We start from the raw sequence: 14,781 nt of genomic DNA on the forward strand, positions 1-14,781 counted from the left end.
TTCTTTTGTCGAACTCTCATACTAGGGCCTTCATTTGGGTTAGAATTGTGTCCAGGGTCCTGTTCGGCATTTGCCTTTTCCATTCTCAAATACTTCTCCATCACTGCTGAGATAGTGTGCGCAGCCACACACTAAAATAGAAGAGTATTACATTATCTGCCACACTTAAAGGACCTCTGCTAGGCATATTTCATTCCTGAGAGCTTAAAAAGCAGCTCTCGTGGTGACAAGAAGCTGATTTAAACACCCCGAGTGAACTTCGCGAGAGCTGTATGTGACGCGCCCCCTGGGACATATTCCTTTTTGAGGGGAATACCCGGCACCGGATCAGATGGGGGGGGGGGTTGTAGTCTCCGAGCGGCTGTGACCCGGCCCGTGCCCAGGGCGTCAAACTCAGTGTTATGTGGCAGTCCTACAGATGTTATTAAGAGTTCTTTTGTGTCGACTACGCCACCCGTTGTGATGCGGTCACTGTGGCTGCCGCTGCAGCAGGGTCCGCTGAGGCTGATGGTGCAGGTGCAGCTTGTGATGATATAACCCCCAACGGGTGGGGTATAGCCTCAGGGGGGACAGGTGCAGAGGATGGGGGTTGTGGTGGTGCAGTGCAGACGGCAGTGAAGACAGAGTCGGGTTGTGCAGTTAAGGGTGTTTACTTACTGCAGATGTTGTACTGGTCACTCCAGCTTCGAGTGACCACCCGAGCCGTGCTGCGTCCACCAGGTCCTGGATCCAGCCAACCCCCAAACAAGTCCGGAGCGTGGCCCTGAGCTCTCCTTCTGTCCCGTTCTCTGGCCGTCCCCACCAGTGATCCACCTAGGTCCAGCTCCCTCGGGCCTTCTGTTGGGACACCCTTGGCCTTGGGTTCCCTGACCCTTCATGTGGTGTGCCTTCGGGGTGGATGTGGTGGGTGACCGTGGCAAACGCTGCCCACGGTCTCCGGTCTCTGGCTGGGGAATGTTTTTACCCCCACCAGCTTGGGTTCCGGTACCCTGATGCCGACTCTTCACCCGGGGTTTTAATTTGGGATCTTAGAGTCCTTTTCTTCTGTGCCTCTGGGTCTCTCTCTCTCCTCTCTCACTCTGGGTCTCTCTTCTCCTCTGCTCCTGACTTTCTCTCTGCAACTGACCCTGTTCTTAGTTGGTGCCCACCTTATATACACCCTCTATGTGTGAGCTCAGGTGACCAGCACCCAATGAGCTCCTAACTTTACCCAGGCTGCTCCCCCTATCTGCCCCTACACTACTTGGGATGTACCACCCCCCTCCCACTCCAGCCAGGAACAGACTCGGTCGTACCTGCACATTTCTAAGTGGGAGTACCGTCGGTCTGCTCCTCGGAAATGGGATGTGTGTAGTGCATGCAGCCTACCGAGCTCAGACCCACACTCCATCCTTACCCGGGAGTGGAATATCACACCTCTGGGTTGAGGTGCAATACCCCTGTAGCAGCCGAATCCTCAGGGTGCTACATTCCCCCCTGGTAAATCACAGCACGTCCTCGGGCTGTAAGACATAAACACCAAAGCATACAAATTTTTTATAAACATATATAACATATAAAACATTATATAAATAACATATCTTAGCAGATAAAACTTTCTCGTCGTCTCAGGCTCCTGGTTCCTCCTCCGGACACTGTGCAACGTGTGTCCGGGAAAAGTGCGACAGTCTCTCTGGAAAACTGGTTTTCCTATAAAACCGGTAGGGGGCGCTTTAGGAAGCGCAACTATATACAGGGGAAGTTGGCCGCTCTCAGTCCTCGGCCAGGTAAAGGGAAGGGAATGGCTGCTCACAGTCCTCAGCCTGTGGGATTAAGGGTAAACGGGTATACAGTTCACTCAGCTGGTCCCAACGGGGACTATATTTGCAGTAACAGTTTCTTTATACCCCGATCGGGTAACTATTTACAGCACCTACTCCGCTGTACTCAACAACGTCTTCCTCCTGCTCTTTCTTTGGGGATCTCAGCTTCAGACCCGTCCGGATCCTCTTGCTCCTCCTCCTCGCACCGCAACTTCTCCTCCGTCAGGCGATGCACATGGAGGGCGTAGGGACCTTTGGCACACTTGTGCCGGGTGAAGGTGACCTCGTCTCCGATATAAAGGTCACGACCTCTGTGCCCCTCCGGCAGATGGGACTCCACATCTCTGCGCGTGACAAAGACGTCGCCGGGGGTGTTGTTGTCTCTGATGAAGCCCCACCCATGCTGCTGGTTGAACTTGATCACTGTCCCGATGGTGCGGGGACTGTGCGCTGCACGGGGGTCCCTCCTGGTTCGGCTCTTCTGCTCGGCGCTCCGTACTTGGGCCTGTTGCTCCCGGACCCGCCTCTCTCTCCGCTCCCTCGCAAACTCTTCGAGCTGCTGTCGGCAACACTCAGCACGCTCCGCTGCAGCTGCCCTGGTTTCCTGAGTGAACCCCATTAGGTCTTCTCCGGTGGGGTCCCACTCAAACTGCGCTTCCGCTAGCGGGGGCGAGATCCTTATTACGGGCTTCGGAGCCGGAATCAGGGGTGCACACATGGCCCCAACCCTCCTCTGGTGCTCCAGTTCATAATATTTCTGGGGCCAGATGAAAGGCTGCCCGTCCGGCCACGTGTGCTGGGCAAACAAGTCCTCTCCCAGACGCGGCACCCTTGATTTTGCGGGTGCGGGCGCGGTGGTGGTGGCGCCCGGGTTGCCCAGGCCTTGCGGCCAGGCCTGGGGCACCTGGAAGGTGAAGGGCACCGTTAGGACGGCGGCGCCCTGGGCTACCTGGCCTTGCGACCAGGCCGGAGGCTCCGCGGAGGTAGGGGGCGCTGTTGGTATTGCGGCGCCCGGGGGTACTAGGCCTTGCGACCAGGCTGGTGGTACTTCCTGCTTGGTCACGCTCGGGGTCGAGGCGTGTGACGTCACAGGGGTCGCGGCGGCGGCTTCCGGTTGGGGCCTAGTCTGCGTCGGTGACATGGCGTTTTCGGGCACAGCAGGGGGACTTTCGGGCTCTGCGACGGGGAGCTGGGACAGGTGGGCGGTTTCCCGGCTTGGGGTATAGGCGTCCCCTTTACCTGCCTCCTTGCGTCCGGCTCCCTTCTCGGCGCCGTCTCCGACCTTGGGTCCTCCCGCGCCATCCTCAGAGGCGGTCTGCTTCCTCATCTTGGCTGGCGTGCTCCGGGTCTTGGTTTGCTGGGCCATCTCACGGCTCCACTCCGCCAATATCTCGCGCTGTACCCGGGCCATCCTCCGTGCGAGGCCCTCCAGCGCAGTCTGTGCACACTCCCGGTCTCGGGGGAGCTGTGCAAGGACCTCCACTAGGCCTAGTGGGGTCGTGGTGTCTAGCAGGCTCCTGACCAACGGGTCGGTGCTGCTCTGCTCTTCTTCCAGCAGGCTCCTGGCCAGCGGGCCGGTGCTGCTCCGCTCTCCTTCCTCGGTCTCTAGCAGACTCCTGGCAAGCGGGCCGGTGCTGTTCTGCTTTCTCTCCATCTCCGGGTAAGCTCCTCCGCTACTCCTCTCCAGGCTTCTTGCCTCCGGGTGCGCTCGCTCCAGACTGCTCCAGGCGGCACCCATCTTCGTTCTTTTCTTTCGTCTCCTCCCACTTCGAGGGCGGTCCCGGGGCAACTCGGTGACTGTCAGCTCCAGGGGTAGTTCTTTCACGCTGACAGACACCTCCAGCATCACAGTCTCTGTTGGTGGGGGCGGTTTCCACTTTTGGCGCCATTTTCTGTCCTGGCCCACGATGGGAGGCGGCCTCTTGCCCTCCTTTGGCACGCCCATAATGGCGTCCGCTGCTCTTCCAAGGCGGGAAATCTTCGGATTTGGCGGGAAGCGTCGCCCAGTGGCGGGAAACTCTGCAGATGGCGGGAACAAGCTGGAAATGGCGGACAATCGGCGGGAAACGACCTGTGATGGGGTCCGATGGCGTGGACTCTCCGGAACCGGCGGGAGACTTCTTTCTGAGGTAAACTTGCACTTTTCTTCAGGCACGCAGTACCCGGGTGTTGCGGGCACGTAATCCTGCCGACTACGCCAAAGTTGACGCGCCCCCTGGGACATATTCCTTTTTGAGGGGAATACCCGGCACTGGATCAGATGGGGGGGGGGTTGTAGTCTCCGAGCGGCTGTGACCCGGCCCGTGCCCAGGGCGTCAAACTCAGTGTTATGTGGCAGTCCTACAGATGTTATTAAGAGTTCTTTTGTGTCGACTACGCCACCCGTTGTGATGCGGTCACTGTGGCCGCCGCTGCAGCAGGGTCCGCTGAGGCTGATGGTGCAGGTGCAGCTTGTGATGATATAACCCCCAACGGGTGGGGTATAGCCTCAGGGGGGACAGGTGCAGAGGATGGGGGTTGTGGTGGTGCAGTGCAGACGGCAGTGAAGACAGAGTCGGGTTGTGCAGTTAAGGGTGTTTACTTACTGCAGATGTTGTACTGGTCACTCCAGCTTCGAGTGACCACCCGAGCCGTGCTGTGTCCACCAGGTCCTGGATCCAGCCAACCCCCAAACAAGTCCGGAGCGTGGCCCTGAGCTCTCCTTCTGTCCCGTTCTCTGGCCGTCCCCACCAGTGATCCACCTAGGTCCAGCTCCCTCGGGCCTTCTGTTGGGACACCCTTGGCCTTGGGTTCCCTGACCCTTCATGTGGTGTGCCTTCGGGGTGGATGTGGTGGGTGACCGTGGCAAACGCTGCCCACGGTCTCCGGTCTCTGGCTGGGGAATGTTTTTACCCCCACCAGCTTGGGTTCCGGTACCCTGATGCCGACTCTTCACCCGGGGTTTTAATTTGGGATCTTAGAGTCCTTTTCTTCTGTGCCTCTGGGTCTCTCTCTCTCCTCTCTCACTCTGGGTCTCTCTTCTCCTCTGCTCCTGACTTTCTCTCTGCAACTGACCCTGTTCTTAGTTGGTGCCCACCTTATATACACCCTCTATGTGTGAGCTCAGGTGACCAGCACCCAATGAGCTCCTAACTTTACCCAGGCTGCTCCCCCTATCTGCCCCTACACTACTTGGGATGTACCACCCCCCTCCCACTCCAGCCAGGAACAGACTCGGTCGTACCTGCACATTTCTAAGTGGGAGTACCGTCGGTCTGCTCCTCGGAAATGGGATGTGTGTAGTGCATGCAGCCTACCGAGCTCAGACCCACACTCCATCCTTACCCGGGAGTGGAATATCACACCTCTGGGTTGAGGTGCAATACCCCTGTAGCAGCCGAATCCTCAGGGTGCTACATATGTATGTGATAATAACTTATATTACTACGGTCTGCATTTCCTGCTTGAATTGACACTGGTGACGTAGCACTCAGCTTTCTCTATAAGTAGAATAGAGCCGGCTGCCAAGTGCTACGCCACTAGAGTCAATTCAAGCAGGACATGACTGCTGAAGAACGGTACTAATATCATTTATTATTCCATACATACAACTCTCACGGAGTTCACTCTTGGGGGTTTTAAATCAGCTTCTTACCACCACAAGAGCTACTTTTTTAGCCCTCAAGAGTGAAATATGCCTGGCAGAGGTCCTTTCAATAAATTATTTATTTTAAAAAAGTGAAATAAAAAAGGATAACCCCCTCATATATTCAATCCCATGTAACCTCATAAATACAGTCCCACGTATATGAGCACATGATTATCAGCATCATATACTGTGGTGATGTGCACTGTACAGCGCCACAGTATATGGTGCTGATTATTATGTGGCTCATATACTGCAATATAAAGGGGTACAATGAGAAGTACTATGGCCAAGAGGCCAGAGTACAAGTGCCAGCTCATATACTCAGCATATGAGCTGGTACTTATAGTACTCCAGCCTCATGACTATAGTATTTCTCATTTTACATTTCTCATTGTTATATGCAGTATACTGCTGGAGTACTAAAAGTACCAGCTCATATGCTGAGTATTCTGCCAACAGTTCATATACTCAGGCAAAAGCTCATATAGTCAGCATTATTAGCGGGCATTACCTTGGCGGCGGGCAAATGCGAGAGTCTCTCCGCTCTCAGGATGACGCGCCGGCCTCGGTGACGTCATTAAGTCGCGCGAGGTTCAAAGCTTGCGCATGTGTTATTGTACACGTCTCCTACATTGTAAGAAGGCGTGACTGCGCATCGAGCGCATTGCCGGGAAACAAAACACAGGGGGCACCATAGTTTGGGGAACTTTCCCCGCGGCACACCCGACCATGTGTCGCGGCACACTAGTGTGCCACGGAACACTGGTTGAAAATCACTGCTCTATGTGACTGTAGACTTCTGAATCCTCGCATCGCATGCACTGCACACTGCAAGAATTCACTGGTACCAGTGCTGGGAGCAGGCGGTCATGTGACTGCAAATATGTGATTTGCAAACTCCCAACCACATTTGGACTAGACTGTTTCTGGCCTTGCTCAATACACATTGAGCAAGGCCACGCACGTCTAGTTGTCATGTGACTGTATGTATGCAAATCACTTAATTGCGGTCACGCTTCTGGCACCGAAGAATCCTGACAGCACGCAGTGTGCACAGTGTGAGGATTCACAAGTCTGCAGTCACATAAAGTGTTTGCAGACTTGTAGCCTGAGGACGGAGAACCTCTGTAACTCAAAGGACACAATGCAAATGATGGTACTTGAGCATCTGTATGAGACATTTCTTGACTCGGAGGCATATCTATCCTACTAACACCATTTATGACACAATAATAAAATAACTTAGGTAACCAGGTGGTATTTTTACCGCAAAAGATTTTACAGCAACCATGGATGCAAAACAGCAAATGATGTAGAAGTCTAGAATATAACTTTGGGATCCATGCAATATTAGGCATTTTCTTTTAATAGGCCGGTAGGTCATTTCTCAATCTTCTTATAAATATAAAGATATTCCATACAATGTAACATTTTTAAATGTTGACAAGTTTGTGAGCAAAGAAAGGTAAATTAATTAGAAAGATCATAACTATTTAGATGGAGTGCTGTTAGCGCTATATTGTGTAACTGAAATGCAAGCAAATTTTCTCTTAAATAGACAGAAAGGTTTAGGGAGTAGGGACTAGTTTGTAATTGCAGCCCTTTTGAGGGCTAGGTTACAGCAGTTCCTAGCACTTTTAGCAGGCAGGTCTGTGCTCTTAAATCGACAGATAGGTTGGGAGTAGTGACTAGTTGTAATTCCAGCCCTTTTGAGGGCTAGGTTACATCAGTTCCTATCACTTTTTGCCAGGAAGGTCTGTTTTAGTGCTATGCAAGTTTTTTTCACAGCATTTGGCTAAATCTAGCTAAGCAAATCCTTTTGGGCCTCTTGCAGTGTGTGTTAGTCAGTGGAGTAGCCTATCTGTGTTGCAAGCTACACCACCTGTGTATGTAATACAAATTTTTTACTGCACTTAGCCAAGTAAAACCTTTTGGGCCTCTAGCAGTGTGTGGTACTCAATCTATTAGGCCATCTATACCAAGCTCCACCAGCTTTGAAATTAATAATAATTTTTAGCTGCATCTTGCCTGGAAAATAATTTTGGGCATAGTAGTAGTGTGTGGTACTCATTCTATTAGGCCATCTATACTAAGCAACAACTGTGAGTAAAGATCTTGGGACTGCATCACACGGACTCTGTGTTCATTACTGACTCCCTGCACTACAACCACCATCATCCACCCACACTGCCCTGAAGCTACACTCTTCCTGTGGGGAGTAATAATACCATTGCTGCAAAACCACCAGCTTCAGAGGGCTGTTCCGCAGCGACGGCCCCTTTGGCCGCACTCCACAGGTGGCGTAGTCGGACATTATAAAACCCATATATACAAATTACCCTTGGATTGACCGCCCTGGTTCATGGACAGGATCATCGCCACAGTGACTACAACCCCCAGCGTCTACCGGCCCGACTATAGTATTTCTCATTTTACATTTCTCATTGTTATATGCAGTATACTGCTGGAGTACTAAAAGTACCAGCTCATATGCTGAGTATTCTGCCAACAGTTCATATACTCAGGCAAAAGCTCATATAGTCAGCATTATTGGCGGGCAATACCTTGGCGGCGGGCAAATGCGAGAGCCTCTCCGCTCTCAGGATGACACGCCGGCCTCGGTGACGTCATTAAGTCGCGCGAGGTTCAAAGCTTGCGCATGTGTTATTGTACACGTCTCCTACATTGTAAGAAGGCGTGACTGCGCATCGAGCGCATTGCCGGGAAACAAAACACAGGGGGCACCATAGTTTGGGGAACTTTCCCCGCGGCACACCCGACCATGTGTCGCGGCACACTAGTGTGCCACGGAACACTGGTTGAAAATCACTGCTCTATGTGACTGTAGACTTCTGAATCCTCGCATCGCATGCACTGCACATGACGCGCCCCTGGGCCTTCTGTGTCGTGCGGCATCGCGCGCACGGGGGCTTACCCGGAGCCGGATCAGATGGGGGTAGTAGTCTCGTGGCGGTGACCCGGTCCGTGCCCAGGGAGTCAAACTAAGCGGCGAGTCTATTAGCAGTAGATGTTAGAATGTGTGTCGACTACGCCACCCGTTGATTTGCGGTCACAAGGCCGCCGCTGCAAAACAGTCCGCTGAGGCCGGTGGTATGGGTGCAGCAGGGATGGTATAACCCCCAACGGGAGGGGTATGGCCTCAGGGCAGCAGGAGTAGATGATGAAGGTTGTGATGGTGCGGTAAGGAGGCACAGAGACGTGGGATGCAGTTTCAGGGTTTTTACTCACTGATGTTGCTTTTGTCACTCTGGCCTTGAGTGACCACCCGAGCCGTGCTGCGTCCACCAGGTGCGGGGCTCGGCTAACCCCCAGGCAGTTCCGGAGCGTGGTCCTGAGCTCCCCTCTCTCTCTCTCTTTCTGCTGGCCGTCCCCACCAGGGATCCACCTTTGTCCGGTTCCCTTGGGCCTTCTGATGGCAAAACCTTCTCTGGCTTTCCTGACCCTACTCTTGGTGTACCTTTCTGGTGGATGTGGTGAGGGTCGTGGCAAAGCTTGCCCACGACCTCCGGTTCCTGGCTAAGGGTTACTTTTGCCTCCGCCAGCTTGGGATCCGGTGCCCTTTTCTGCCAACCCTTCACCCTTTTTGGTCTGATTCTGGGATCTTAGGGTTCCCTCTGGCTCTGCCTCTCTGGGTCCTTCTTCCTCCTCTTTCTTCATGCTTGGCCCTGGAGCTGGGCCCAGCCGGAGCCACAGCTCCCTGTCAGCCCTCCTGGCTGAGCTCCTCTGCTCTGCTTCTCCTCAGGCTGAACTTGACTCAAAAGACCCTATCTCTAGATGGTGCCCACCTTATATACTCCCTCTATGTGTGAGCCCAGGTGACCAGCACCCAATGGGCTCCTAGCTTTACCCAGAGTACTCCCCCTATCTGCCCCTACACTACTGGGATGTTCCACCCCCCCTCCCACTCCAGCCAGGGACAGACGCTGTCGTACCTGCACATTTAACTGGTGGGAGTACCGTAGTTCTGTCCCCCGGAAATGGGATGTATGTAGTGCATGCAGCCTACTGAGCTCAGTCCCACACTCCATCCTTACCCGGGAGTGGAATACCACACCTCTGGAGTGAGGTGCAATACCCCTGTAGCAGCCAAGTCCTCAGGGTGCTACATTCCCCCCTGGTAAATCACAGCACGTCCTCGGGCTGTAAAAGAGCAAAACATGCAAACATACAAAATTTTTTTTTCAAAACATACACGAATATATAAAACATTATAAACATTATCAGCAACATAACATTACGGGTAACTTCTTATATTATAAGACTTTTTGATATAAAACTCTTCTTATAAAATGTTCTTGTTCTTCTGGCCACTGTGCACTTGTGACCAGGTAAAAGTGCAACAGTCACTTGAAGAAAAACAGTTCTTCTATAAAACCAATAGGGGGCGCTTTAGGAAGCGCAACTATTTACAAGGGGTATGGCCGCTCTCAGTCCTCGGCCAGTGGGGATAAGGGATGGCTGCTCACAGTCCTCAGCCTGTTAAGGGATAGGGACACACGGGTAACAGTTTGCTGGTCCCAACGGGGACTATACTTTACTTAGCAGCAGTACTTGTAACAGTTCTTGTACCCTTACGGGTAACTATGTACAGTTCCACTTTACCGTACTTCAGTAACGGCATCCTCCTGCTCCTTCTCGCGGGTGACCTTCAAACCCGTCCGGGTTCTCTTGTTCCTCCTCGCACTGTAGCTCTCTCTCGGTCAGTCGGTGTACATGGAGAGCATATGGACCTTTGGCACATTGATGCCGGGTGAAAGTGACCTCATCACCCAGGTACAGATCTCGTCCTCTGTGTCCCTCCGGCAGGTGGGACTCGACATCTCTGCGGGTCACGAAGACGTCGCCGGGGGTGCGGTGGTCCCGGATGAAGCCCCATCCGTGCTGCAGTTGGAATTTGATTACAGTCCCGGTGGCACGGGGACCGTGGGCTGCACGGGGGTTCCGTCGGGTCCGGCTCTTCTGTTCTGCACTCTGCACTTGCAGCCGCTCCTCGCGGACCCGCCTCTCTCGCCGCTCCCGGTCGAAGACCTCCAGCTGTTGCCGGCAGCACTCTGCTCGCTGGGCTGCGGCCGCCCGGGTCTCTTGGGTGAAGCCGATGAGGTTTTCCCCGGTGGGGTCCCATTCAAATTGGGCCTCCTCCAGCGGGAGCGGGACGATCTTGACAGGCGCCGGAGCCGGAATCAGGGGCTCATCCAGGGGCCTTTCCTTCCGGAGTCGGGGATGGTAGTACTCCGGTGGCCACTCAAAGGGCTGCCCATCCGGGCAAGTATGTTGGGCGAACAAGTCTTCACCCAGGGGTAGGACTTTGTGGGTTGAGGGCGCGGTGGTGGCAGCGGCGCCCGGGTTCACCAGGCCTTGCGACCAGGCTGGGGGCACCCTGAAGGTAAAGGGCACAGCGGGGACGGCGGCGCCCGGGGGTACTCGGCCCTGAGACCAGGCCGGTGGCGTCTCCTGCTTGGTCGCGCTCGGAGTTGAGGCGCGTGACGTCACAGGGGGCGTGGTCGCGGCTCCTGCTTGAGGCCTAGTCTGGAGCGGTGGCGGTGCAGCGACGGGCACGGTAGGGGGAATTTCGGGCTCTGCGACGGGGAGCTGGGGCAGGCTCACGGTTTCTAGGCTTGGGGTAGTGACGTCCCCTTTACCTGCCTCCGTCTCTTCAGCTCCTTCCACGGCGTCGTCTCCGGCCTTCATTCCTCCCGCACCATCCTCAGAGGCGGTCAGACTCCTCGTCTCGGGTGGCGTGCTCCGCGGGCGGGTTCCAGCCTGCTGGGCCATCTCCCTGCTCCACGCAGTCAGCGTTTCTTGCTGCACCTGGGCCATCCTCCGTGCGAGGCCCTCCAGCGCCGTCTGTGCACGCTCCCGGTCTCGGGGGAGCTGTGCCAGGATCTCCACCAGGTCTTGTGGGGTGGTAGCTTGCAACAGGCTCCTGACCACAGGGTCGGTGCTGCCTGACTCTCCCTCCATCTCCGGGTACGGCTTCTCCAGACTCCTCCAGGCTGCACCCATCCTCTCTCTTTTGTTCTTGATCCGCCTACTTTGAGGGCGGTCCTGGGGCAACTTGGTGATTGTCAGTTCCAGGGGCAGACCCCCCACGCTGACGGACATCTCAATCATTGCAGTCTCTGCTGTTGGGGGCGGTCTTCGTTTTTGGCGCCATTCTTGGTCCTGGCCCACGATGGGAGGTGGCCTCTTGCCACCCTCTGGCACGCCCATAATGGCGTCCGCTCTGCCAGGGCGGGAAATCGTCTCAGATGGCGGGAACCGCTTCCCAATGGCAGGAAACTCTGTGGATGGCGGGAAAAGACTGCAGATGGCGGGCAACCGGCGGGAAACGACTCCGGACGACGTCCGATGGCGGGGACCCTCCGGAATTGGCGGGAGACTTCTTTTTACGGTACAGATAAACTTTTCTTCAGGCACGCAGTACCCGGTGGTTGCGGGCACGAAATCCTGCCGACTACGCCAAAGTTGACGCGCCCCTGGGCCTTCTGTGTCGTGCGGCATCGCGCGCACGGGGGCTTACCCGGAGCCGGATCAGATGGGGGTAGTAGTCTCGTGGCGGTGACCCGGCCCGTGCCCAGGGAGTCAAACTAAGCGGCGAGTCTATTAGCAGTAGATGTTAGAATGTGTGTCGACTACGCCACCCATTGATTTGCGGTCACAAGGCCGCCGCTGCAAAACAGTCCGCTGAGGCCGGTGGTATGGGTGCAGCAGGGATGGTATAACCCCCAACGGGAGGGGTATGGCCTCAGGGCAGCAGGAGTAGATGATGAAGGTTGTGATGGTGCGGTAAGGAGGCACAGAGACGTGGGATGCAGTTTCAGGGTTTTTACTCACTGATGTTGCTTTAGTCACTCTGGCCTTGAGTGACCACCCGAGCCGTGCTGCGTCCACCAGGTGCGGGGCTCGGCTAACCCCCAGGCAGTTCCGGAGCGTGGTCCTGAGCTCCCCTCTCTCTCTCTCTTTCTGCTGGCCGTCCCCACCAGGGATCCACCTTTGTCCGGTTCCCTTGGGCCTTCTGATGGCAAAACCTTCTCTGGCTTTCCTGACCCTACTCTTGGTGTACCTTTCTGGTGGATGTGGTGAGGGTCGTGGCAAAGCTTGCCCACGACCTCCGGTTCCTGGCTAAGGGTTACTTTTGCCTCCGCCAGCTTGGGATCCGGTGCCCTTTTCTGCCAACCCTTCACCCTTTTTGGTCTGATTCTGGGATCTTAGGGTTCCCTCTGGCTCTGCCTCTCTGGGTCCTTCTTCCTCCTCTTTCTTCATGCTTGGCCCTGGAGCTGGGCCCAGCTGGAGCCACAGCTCCCTGTCAGCCCTCCTGGCTGAGCTCCTCTGCTCTGCTTCTCCTCAGGCTGAACTTGACTCAAAAGACCCTATCTCTAGATGGTGCCCACCTTATATACTCCCTCTATGTGTGAGCCCAGGTGACCAGCACCCAATGGGCTCCTAGCTTTACCCAGAGTACTCCCCCTATCTGCCCCTACACTACTGGGATGTTCCACCCCCCCTCCCACTCCAGCCAGGGACAGACGCTGTCGTACCTGCACATTTAACTGGTGGGAGTACCGTAGTTCTGTCCCCCGGAAATGGGATGTATGTAGTGCATGCAGCCTACTGAGCTCAGTCCCACACTCCATCCTTACCCGGGAGTGGAATACCACACCTCTGGAGTGAGGTGCAATACCCCTGTAGCAGCCGAGTCCTCAGGGTGCTACACACACTGCAAGAATTCACTGGTGCCAGTGCTGGGAGCAGGCGATCATGTGACTGCAAATATGTGATTTGCAAACTCCCAACCACATTTGGACTAGACTGTTTCTGGCCTTGCTCAATACACATTGAGCAAGGCCACGCACATCTAGTTGTCATGTGACTGTATGTATGCAAATCACTTAATTGCGGTCACGCTTCTGGCACCGAAGAATCCTGACAGCACGCAGTGTGCACAGTGTGAGGATTCACAAGTCTGCAGTCACATAAAGTGTTTGCAGACTTGTAGCCTGAGGACGGAGAACCTCTGTAACTCAAAGGACACAATGCAAATGATGGTACTTGAGCATCTGTATGAGACCTTTCTTGACTCGGAGGCATATCTATCCTACTAACACCATTTATGACACAATAATAAAATAACTTAGGTAACCAGGTGGTATTTTTACAGCAAAAGATTTTACAGCAACCATGGATGCAAAACAGCAAATGATGTAGAAGTCTAGAATATAACTTTGGGATCCATGCAATATTAGGCATTTTCTTTTAATAGGCTGGTAGGTCATTTCTCAATCTTCTTATAAATATAAAGATATTCCATACAATGTAACATTTTTAAATGTTGACAAGTTTGTGAGCAAAGAAAGGTAAATTAATTAGCAAGATCATAACTATTTAGATGGAGTGCTGTCATTTTACTGTACACACTACGGAATAGTCCGACACAGTGTGTTCATTTGTCATCCTAACAATTTCAGAAACGGTTGTGAGAATAAAAAGCATTTATCAGCAGCCAACTGCACGGTCCTGATTGTATCATGGACAACATTTGTCATGCTTAAGCATTTTTGTAAAGGATCCATGTAACAGCAATTCAGACAAATTAGTAGGGTTTATATAGAACTATAAAGAGTGGATTTTATAAAATAGTAAAAAAAAAACAGTAAACAGGAGAACACATCCAACAGTTATCTGTGAGTGTCGCAGTCGTTTTTGGTTTATAACTGGAAGTGATAGTTCATCTGCCTATGCCAAAACCTAATTTTAATAAGAAATGTGTTACAAATTTGATAGTATGCCAAAATACTTTGAAGGTGATTTCTCAAAGAATTTTCGCCAGATTTGTGCCTCTAAACAAATAAGGAGTGTTCGCTCCAGCGCGCTCCCTCTCTCACCGGTCTTGATAAATCGACCCTTTTATGATATATTCATTGAATCATGTTTCATGATTTTGGGTACACCAATAATTTAATGTCTAAACTCCCTACAGTCATTTACCAGATAACTGCTGTTAGAAAAAAAACGATGCAAAAATGTGATTTTAAGTTGTCCAATAGTATGTAATTGGGTGTGATTGTATATGTTAGATAACAAAGAGAGGTGTCCATTAAGACAATGCATTTGCTTTTGTCATTCTAGAGCATATAAACATCATAGAGAGGGCCCAGGCCTCTAAAAAGTAGATGCGTTTGCCCGAATAACATGCATACGTTATTTCAGCCTCCTTACAGTGGTTGTTTTGTTAGTCCAGCCACATCAACCTTCAGTAGTAACAGCTAATTGCTAGTCGTTTATAAAGCAAAACTTATGGCGATTGTCTGATTTCTGAGATGCTTCAGTTTT

Source organism: Phyllobates terribilis, unplaced genomic scaffold (genome assembly GCF_046119375.1).
Source record: "Phyllobates terribilis strain yellow unplaced genomic scaffold, ASM4611937v1 Scaffold_9__5_contigs__length_417890890, whole genome shotgun sequence".
Classification (NCBI taxonomy): domain Eukaryota; kingdom Metazoa; phylum Chordata; class Amphibia; order Anura; family Dendrobatidae; genus Phyllobates; species Phyllobates terribilis.